This window comes from Eumetopias jubatus, unplaced genomic scaffold, assembly GCF_037043125.1.
Source record: "Eumetopias jubatus isolate StellerSeaLion01/CBP00866 unplaced genomic scaffold, mEumJub1_p1.0 scaffold_4, whole genome shotgun sequence".
Lineage (NCBI taxonomy): Eukaryota > Metazoa > Chordata > Mammalia > Carnivora > Otariidae > Eumetopias > Eumetopias jubatus.
The window spans coordinates 130122297-130130305 of NW_028274810.1; the positions used below are offsets into that span (position 1 = coordinate 130122297).

Sequence of the window (8009 nt, forward strand, 5' to 3'; positions counted from 1 at the left end):
ACCTTTGGTCAGAGTGAGCACACACAGAAAAGATTACCTGTCATTATATTTCAATGCCTATCTCCATTTTTTTAATTTTACAAATCAGGATCATACTTACCTTTTGTCTCATATCATGATTTTTTAATTAAAAACATTTTAAGGGAGCGACAATCTTGCTCCCACCCCTGACAGAGGCTCTTGCCCGGGTCACTGGGATGCAGAGCCTACTGTCCGGACCCTGGTTGACCATGCTGTCCCGGGTGTTTTTTTCTGCGGCCACTGCAGCGACCCCCTGTCTGAAGAACGCAGCTCTCCTTGGTCCAGGGGTATTGCAGGCAACAAGGATCTTCCACACAGGGCAGCCAAGTCTTGCCCCTGTACCACCTCTTCCTGAACATGGAGGAAAAGTTCGTTTGGGGCTGATCCCCGAAGAATTCTTCCAGTTCCTTTATCCCAAAACTGGCGCAACAGGACGCTATGTGCTTGATATCGGACTTGTCCTATATTTTCTGTCCAAAGAAATATATGTGATTACTGCAGAGACCTTCTCTGCCATATCAACAATAGGGTTGCTTATCTATGTAGTTAAAAAATATGGTGCCTCTATTGGAGAATTTGCTGATAAACTCAATGAGCAAAAAATTGCCCAACTAGAAGAGGTGAAGCAGGCTTCCATCAAACAAATCCAGGATGCAATTGATATGGAGAAGTCACAGCAGGCCCTGGTTCACAAGCGCCATTACCGTTTTGATGTCCAGAGGAATAACATTGCTATGGCACTGGAACTTACTTACCGGGAACGGCTGCACGGAGGATACAAGGAGGTGAAGACTATCACATCTCTGTGCAGAACATGATGCCCCGAAAGGAACAAGAGCACATGATAAACTGGGTGGAGAAGCATGTGGTGCAGAGCATCTCTGCACAGCAGGAAAAGGAGACAATTGCCAAGTGCATTGCAGATCTAAAGCTGCTTGCAAAGAAGGCTCAAGCACAGCCAGTTCTGTAAATGCATCTATCCTGGTGGAGACAGCTAGAAGCAATTGACTAAAGAAACTAGTCCATGGAACAAAATCTTTCTGTATTGATGTCTACTGAAGTTACACTTAACCTTTCCTAAAAATGAAAAGTTTGTTTCATATAGAGAATTAAAACAATCTGTTGGCCAACGAGATATTTTTCATCCTTCTTGCTCTGTATTTTGAGTTCCATGATCACTTTTGAATGAGCAGTTTGCTGTTAATAAAATCCGTTGGCTGACTAACGATTACCAAAAAAAAAAAAAAAAAAAATTAAGGGGTGCCTGGGTGGCTCAGTCGGTTAAGCGTCTGCCTTTGGCTCAGGTCATGATCCCGGGGTCCTGGGATCGAGTCCTGCATCCGGCTCCTTGCTCAGTGAGGAGCCTGCTTCTCCCTCTCCCTCTATTGTTACCCCTGCTTGTGCTCACACTCCCTGTCAAATAAATAAATAAAATCTTTAAAAAAAATTATGAACATCTTCCTAGGTCATGAAAATTGTTTACAATATATTTTTAACAGCTTCATAGTATAGTATAGTCTTCCATTCTGTACTGTGGTTAATGTGGCGTAATTTTGCCTCCAGTGGACATTTTGCAATGTCTAGCGCCAATTTTGATTGGCACACCTGGGGAAAGTGAGGTACTACTGGCATCTAGGATGCTGCTAAACATTCTACAATGCACAGTAATATCTCCCACAACTCTCCAGCCCAAAATTTCACAAGTGCTACAATTGAGAAACCTGAGAATATATCATGATTTTTTTAAACCAAGCCATTCTTATTAGACACTTAAATATAATGTATTATTATACATACATTAAGATGAATATCCTACTAATTATTACTTGCTGATAATTTACTTTAAATTGCATCAGTATAGCATTTGTTAGTCAGGGGAGGGTGGTGGTTGCAGGCTTGCACTTGGGAGTGTAATGCAAATGATCCCTAATCCACATTGTAGAGGCAAGTAATTACCGCTTCAACTGTCCTAAAAAGGATCAACATTTTAATAGATTATTTGGTACTTAAAGTACTTTTATTGATAGCTACACCAGAGGGTGAGTTAATTCACATAAGCAGTATTAAAAATAATTTTTCATTTGTGTAATGGGTGATGTTTGCAACAGGTGGTTAAGAATTGGTTAATGTGTCCTTGAAATATGCTTATTGATTTCTACACCAGAGGGTGTGTTAATTAGCATAGGATGTATTAAAAATAATTTTCATTGATGTAATGAGTGATGTTTCCTATAAGTGACTAAGAAGGAATAAGTTACAAGACACCCTGTTCTTGGTTGCTAGAGATTTAGGAATAGGACAAGCTCAGGAATCCAGTGCCATCGGTAAAGTATTTGAGGACACAAGTTCCTTTGGTCACTAGTCCCTTCCTCCATGACAGACCCTGAAGCCTATTAGACTCAATACTCCTGCCTTAGGCCATTGCTGTGTTAACCTTTCAAGCAAAGTGCTCCTAACTGTATATAAAACAGAAAGCCAGCCTCTCTGAGAGAATTGCAGGTAGAAGGTGTTCAAACTAGGTTTCGGGAAATATAACTAACACATCAAAACCATATATTCTCTGAAATTGTTGCTTAGGACAAAACTACCCTGAAATATATACACACACACAGAGAAGTAGAACCCAAAAGACTGTTATTTGGAAAAAAAAAGAACTGGGCACAGGGTCATCAGACAGATTTTGGGTTAATCTAGATTCTTCATAGATTTATGATTTGGGGCAAGTTCCTGCTCTTAGCCTGTTTCCCTCATAAAATGAGGATAATAATATCACCAACATTAGTGTAGGGTTTTTTGTGTTTTTTTTTCATTGTATTCTCTTTTGGAGGAAGTGAAGGTTAGTCTTTCTTTTGTTCTTCTCTTTAGGTGGGAATTAGCTTTTTTGTTTGGTTTTAAGAATTTATTTGGGGAAACTGATATTCACATTTCTCTCCCATCCACCCTGTATTCAAGTGCAACAACTTACAGCATCCTCCCGTCTGCCTTCTGGGATAATTCTAGAAAGAATTCCTGAGACAGAGGGAAATAGATCCTGTTCTTTGCCCTCAGGAAAGATTATTTGTATTTTATAACTAAAAAGACAAGACATATACAGTTCTTCAAAATCACAAAGGTAGTATTTGTTAATACTGTTAATGTTTGTGTTATATGTATACGTATAAAGAATTGTCAGTGTAGGTTCATGAGGTATGATAAAGGTACCACTGGGGTGAGGGATATTCATAGTGGGAGAGGCTTGCGGGGAGGGTGCAGAGGTAGGAGGTATACAGGAAATCTCTGTACTTCCTGCTCAATTTGCTGTGAACCTAAAACTGCTCTAAAAATTAAAGTCTATTTTAAAAAAATAACTAATACAATATCTCCATCATAGGCTTTGGGAAGAATGGAATGAACTATCTATAGCCAAACCTCTTAGTATAATGCCAGGCATGTAATAACTTCTCAGTGTTTATTATTGCTATTGTTAGGGTAAACATAAACAAAGGCAGCTGCTTAATTTGTACATCTATTTTCTCCATAATAATAAAATAATCTAAATACTTGGTTAAAAAGGAGAGGGAAAGGGAGTACTATGTGGAGTACTTGGGACTACAATTCAGGTATCCTGCCTCAAACATTTAACTAGTTCTTAATCCAGCAGACATTTATTGCCCACCTGCTATGTGTAAGGCACCCCCTGCTGAGAACAGAGAATACAGAGATGAGTGAGACCCAGACAGCCCACAAGGCTGGAGACTTGCAAACAAGTATGTGTGGTCAAGAGTCATAGGGAGGAGCCTACATCAGATCAACTTCATATTCAAATACTAACCATTTTTAAGTATCAAGGGAGAAAAGATCTGATTCACAATAGCAAGACATGGAAAGAAAGCTCTGAAACTTTATATATATAAAAGTATATAAAAGAGGACAAATAAATGGCCATTCCACTTCTAAAATTAATCCATAAAGTCAATGTGATCCAATTAAAATATGCCAGTAGATTGAGTTTAACTGAATAAGTTTTCAAGTTCAAATGTAATCATAAATTTGTGAAAATACCTAGAAAAAGAATTAAACCAAACATAAAGATAAGCCTAGCCTTACCAAATATTAACTGTATGCTGTATTCCATTAAAAAAAGGGGGGGGCTGAAGCAACATGGGTAGCCACATGGATTCATGCGTAGTATGATTTCGATAGATGAAAAATATGCCTCTCTTCTCCTTTTCCAGCTCCTCTTCCTCACCATCTCTTCCTTCTCCTCTTTCTCCTTCACCTCCTCCTCTGTCTCCTTCTCCTTCTTCTAATGTAGAAATATTATTTTGAACTTGGGCGTGTTATCCAGCAGATCAGTTTGAGGATCTGGAAACTGACCACCAAAGATACATGTACTCCATTTGAAGACTACGAAGTTATTTGAATGAGGGACTGATGTGCCAAGCAAAGGGGTTTTCAGTTCATCCCATAGCCAGGGTTGCTCAACTTCCACAGTATCGACACTTTGAAAAATCTGGGGAAACTGTTGTTGCAGGAGAGCTTGTCCCCTGTAGTGCATTGAAGACTGTTCAGAGGCATTCCTGGCCTTTAACCACTAGATGCCAGTAGCAGCACTGCCCTCCCAAATGCAACAACCAAAATGCCTCCAAATATTGTCAGGTTTTCCTGGGGGATAAAATCACCCTCAGTTAAGCACCATTGCCCTAAACAAAAGGTAAGTCACTGAAGAATTGAAGAGTGTAAAGCAATAAAATGCAATAAAAATTACAAGATTGTTTTTACTACGTTTAGAAGCAATTGCAATGTTATTATGGGGGAAAGCCTAATATACTTTTTAAAGAACTGGTGGAAAAGGAGGAATCTTCGGGGACATTTGCCTGTCCCAAATCAAAACACACTCTAAAGCTTTGCTATTTAAATGATAGTACTGACATAGGAATTGATAAAGAGATCTAAGAAATGGAACAAACCATCCAGAAACAGATTAATGTTAAAAACAAATAGTGAAATAAGCACTCCCACACAATATGATGTTTTTTGTGTAAATTGGTACAATGCTTGGAAAGCTATTGGTCTATATGTATAAAGTTAATAACATACTCATCTTCTGGGACTGTATACTTGTCAGAATATTGTAGAGTTCTTATGAATTATCTTTATGAGGAGTATGTTATGTGGAAACATGCTTACGATACATTGATAAATGAATAAAATACGTATGTACATATCAAATAAAGAATGCAATAGACATTTTGAATGTATATTTTAAATGAACATAATTAAGTTAAAACAGTTTAGGAAAGTGTACAATAAGATTTAGAGTGTTTTTCTTTAAGTAATAAACATTTCATAGGATCTTTTGATTTCTCTTTAAAATTTTTCTGTAATAAGTGTGTGTCAATTAAGGGGAAATTCTGCAAAAAATTAGATATGTAATTTAAAAATTGAATGGAAAATTGACCACATAAGCATGCGCTTATTTCTGGACTCTCTATTGTCTTCCATTGACCTATGTGTCTATTTTTGTGCCAATATCCTACTACCATACTATTTTAATTGCTACAGCTTTGTCATGTCACTTATCATAATGAGCACTGAGTAATGTATAGAATTGTTGAATCATTATATTGTACACCTGAAACTAACATAACATTCTTCATCTAAAAAAATGGGAAAAAAACTAAATAGACATAACCTAGTGTATTTTTTTTTTTTTTTTGCCTTTGTTGAATGTTTCTTGTAACAATTTACCATTACTGCCATAGCTTCTTGGAGAGACATTTGTTATTGTTGGAAAAATCCCATTCTTACTGACTTATCCAGGAAACATTGAAAATAGAAGAATATATAACAAAGGGTTTGCTTTGGCCTGATTATGAGTCAGTATTTTGGGAATACTGGTGATATGTATTATTTGACTTCTTAATTTGTCTTCTTTACCCTCACATTGCTGGCATTTTATTCTAGGAGGATCTTCATGATGGTTTAACTCTATCCTCCATTGTCATTCTTGACAGTATTCATCATGAAATGGAGACATAGTGCTGCAGCTCAGGGTAAGAAAGAAACTAAATTGAAATTTGTTAGTTTGAAGTTATGTCTGGTTATAGTTATGAACTTAAATCTTTATCTGGAAGTCAATTCTACCCATCCACCTTGCCTTAGATTTAGAATGCAGTTCCTCTTTTTTATTTGATGTTCACGTTTTTCTTCAACCTATGTAATTTATTTTTATGATTGACATCTTGGTAAGATTAATTTTTATCATTTACTCTCAGCATGTTAATACTTACACATGACTTTATTAGTTCCTACATTGATGAAGTAAAATTTATACTTAATTAATGAAATATCCTACCTAGGCTAAACAATATTCATAGAGGATTGTAATAAATGTATCAGAGAAATGAAATATGTTGAATTATTTTTAGAAAGTGAATCAAGATAAGTTTTAGTCAGGACTAGCATTTTTTAATATATTCACCCCAACATTAATAATACTGATTCCTATTACCATTAAACATGTCCCTACAATGTCTCTTAATTAATATAATAAAATATTTCTACTGAATTTCATAATCTTAAGCAAGACAAAATTTGATGCCGCAGTCTAAGAACCATAAATATCTATTGAGAAGTGTTTAAAATTTTAAACAACTCCTGAAATAATATTGGCTTATAGCTTTTCTATTTAAGTAGAAATGTTCCCATTGTGATGAAAACGTTCCCGTTCCTGATGAAAATTTTTAAGGTATAAGACCACCAATAATATAGTGCTGGCATTGGAAGAAAGGCTTACGCTTGCTCAGTAAGCTTTATGTATCATGTTTAGAGGGAGAGATTATACGAAAGGAAGTTTATTTGACCCTCAAACTGCTTATATGAAATATGAGCCACATTTTTGCTTTCTGCTTTGCTAAACCAAAAGAGCCACCTATACCATAAGAAATACAATTATCAAACCAATCAGAATGTTCTTATCATTTACTGTGTCATCTTCCAAGAAGAAAAATGTCTAATTAGGAAACAAAATTATTAGATCTTCTCTCCCTTCAATTTGGCAACCCTTTAAGTGAGTAAAGGTCTTCAGTGTCTAACACATAACACTACTTTCTTCCACTGTTAAGCATGGCAGCCTCTAAGAGACAGGATTTCTACCAAAAACTTTCTGGAGGATGAGCCTAGAAGTGCAGCCATAGTGATCTTTCTTTCTTTCTTTTTTATTCAAGTATGTTTAATATACAGTCTACAATATAATGATTCAACAAAACTATTCCTTACTCAGTGTTCATTATGGTAGGTATACTCATGATCTCCTTTATCTATTTCACCCCTCTCCCACCTACCTCCTCTCTGGCAACCACCAATTTGTTCTTTGTACCTTAGAGTCTGTTTTTTGTTTCTTTATTCTCTGTTTGTTCATTTTCTTTGTTTCTTAAATTCCATATATGAGTGAAATCATATGGGATTTATCTTTCTCTGACTGACCTACTTCACTTAGCCTTATACTGTCTAGATCCATCCATGTTGTTGCAAATGGCAAGATCTCATTCTTTTTTATGGCTAAGTAGTATTCCAGTATGTGTGTACACACACCACATCTTCTCTATCCATTCCTCTATCGGTAGACACTTGGGTTGCTTGCATATCTTGGCTATTATAAATAATGCTGCAATAAATACAGATGTGCATATATCTTTTCAAATTAGTGTTTTTGTTTTCTTTGGATAAATACCCAGTGGTGGAATTCCTGGATCATGTGGTAATTCTTTTTTAATTTTTTGAGGAATCTTCATACTGTCTTCCACAGTAGTTGCACCAGTGGGCGTCCCCACCAAAAGTACACAAGGGTTCCTTTTTCTCCACATCCTTACCAACACTTATTTCTTTGTTTTTGATTTTAGCCATTCTGACAGGTGTGAGGTGATATCTCATTATGGTTTTGATTTGCATTTCCCTGATGATTAGTGATGGGGAGCATCTTTTCATGTGTCTGTTAGTCATCCATT

General features: G+C 36.3%; 1 pseudogene; it reads left to right on the forward strand.

Annotated features, from left to right (window-relative positions):
- Positions 1-230: 230 nt before the first annotated feature.
- Positions 231-1031, forward strand: LOC114223541 (ATP synthase peripheral stalk subunit b, mitochondrial pseudogene; annotated as a pseudogene).
- The last annotated feature ends 6978 nt before the right edge of the window (positions 1032-8009 follow it).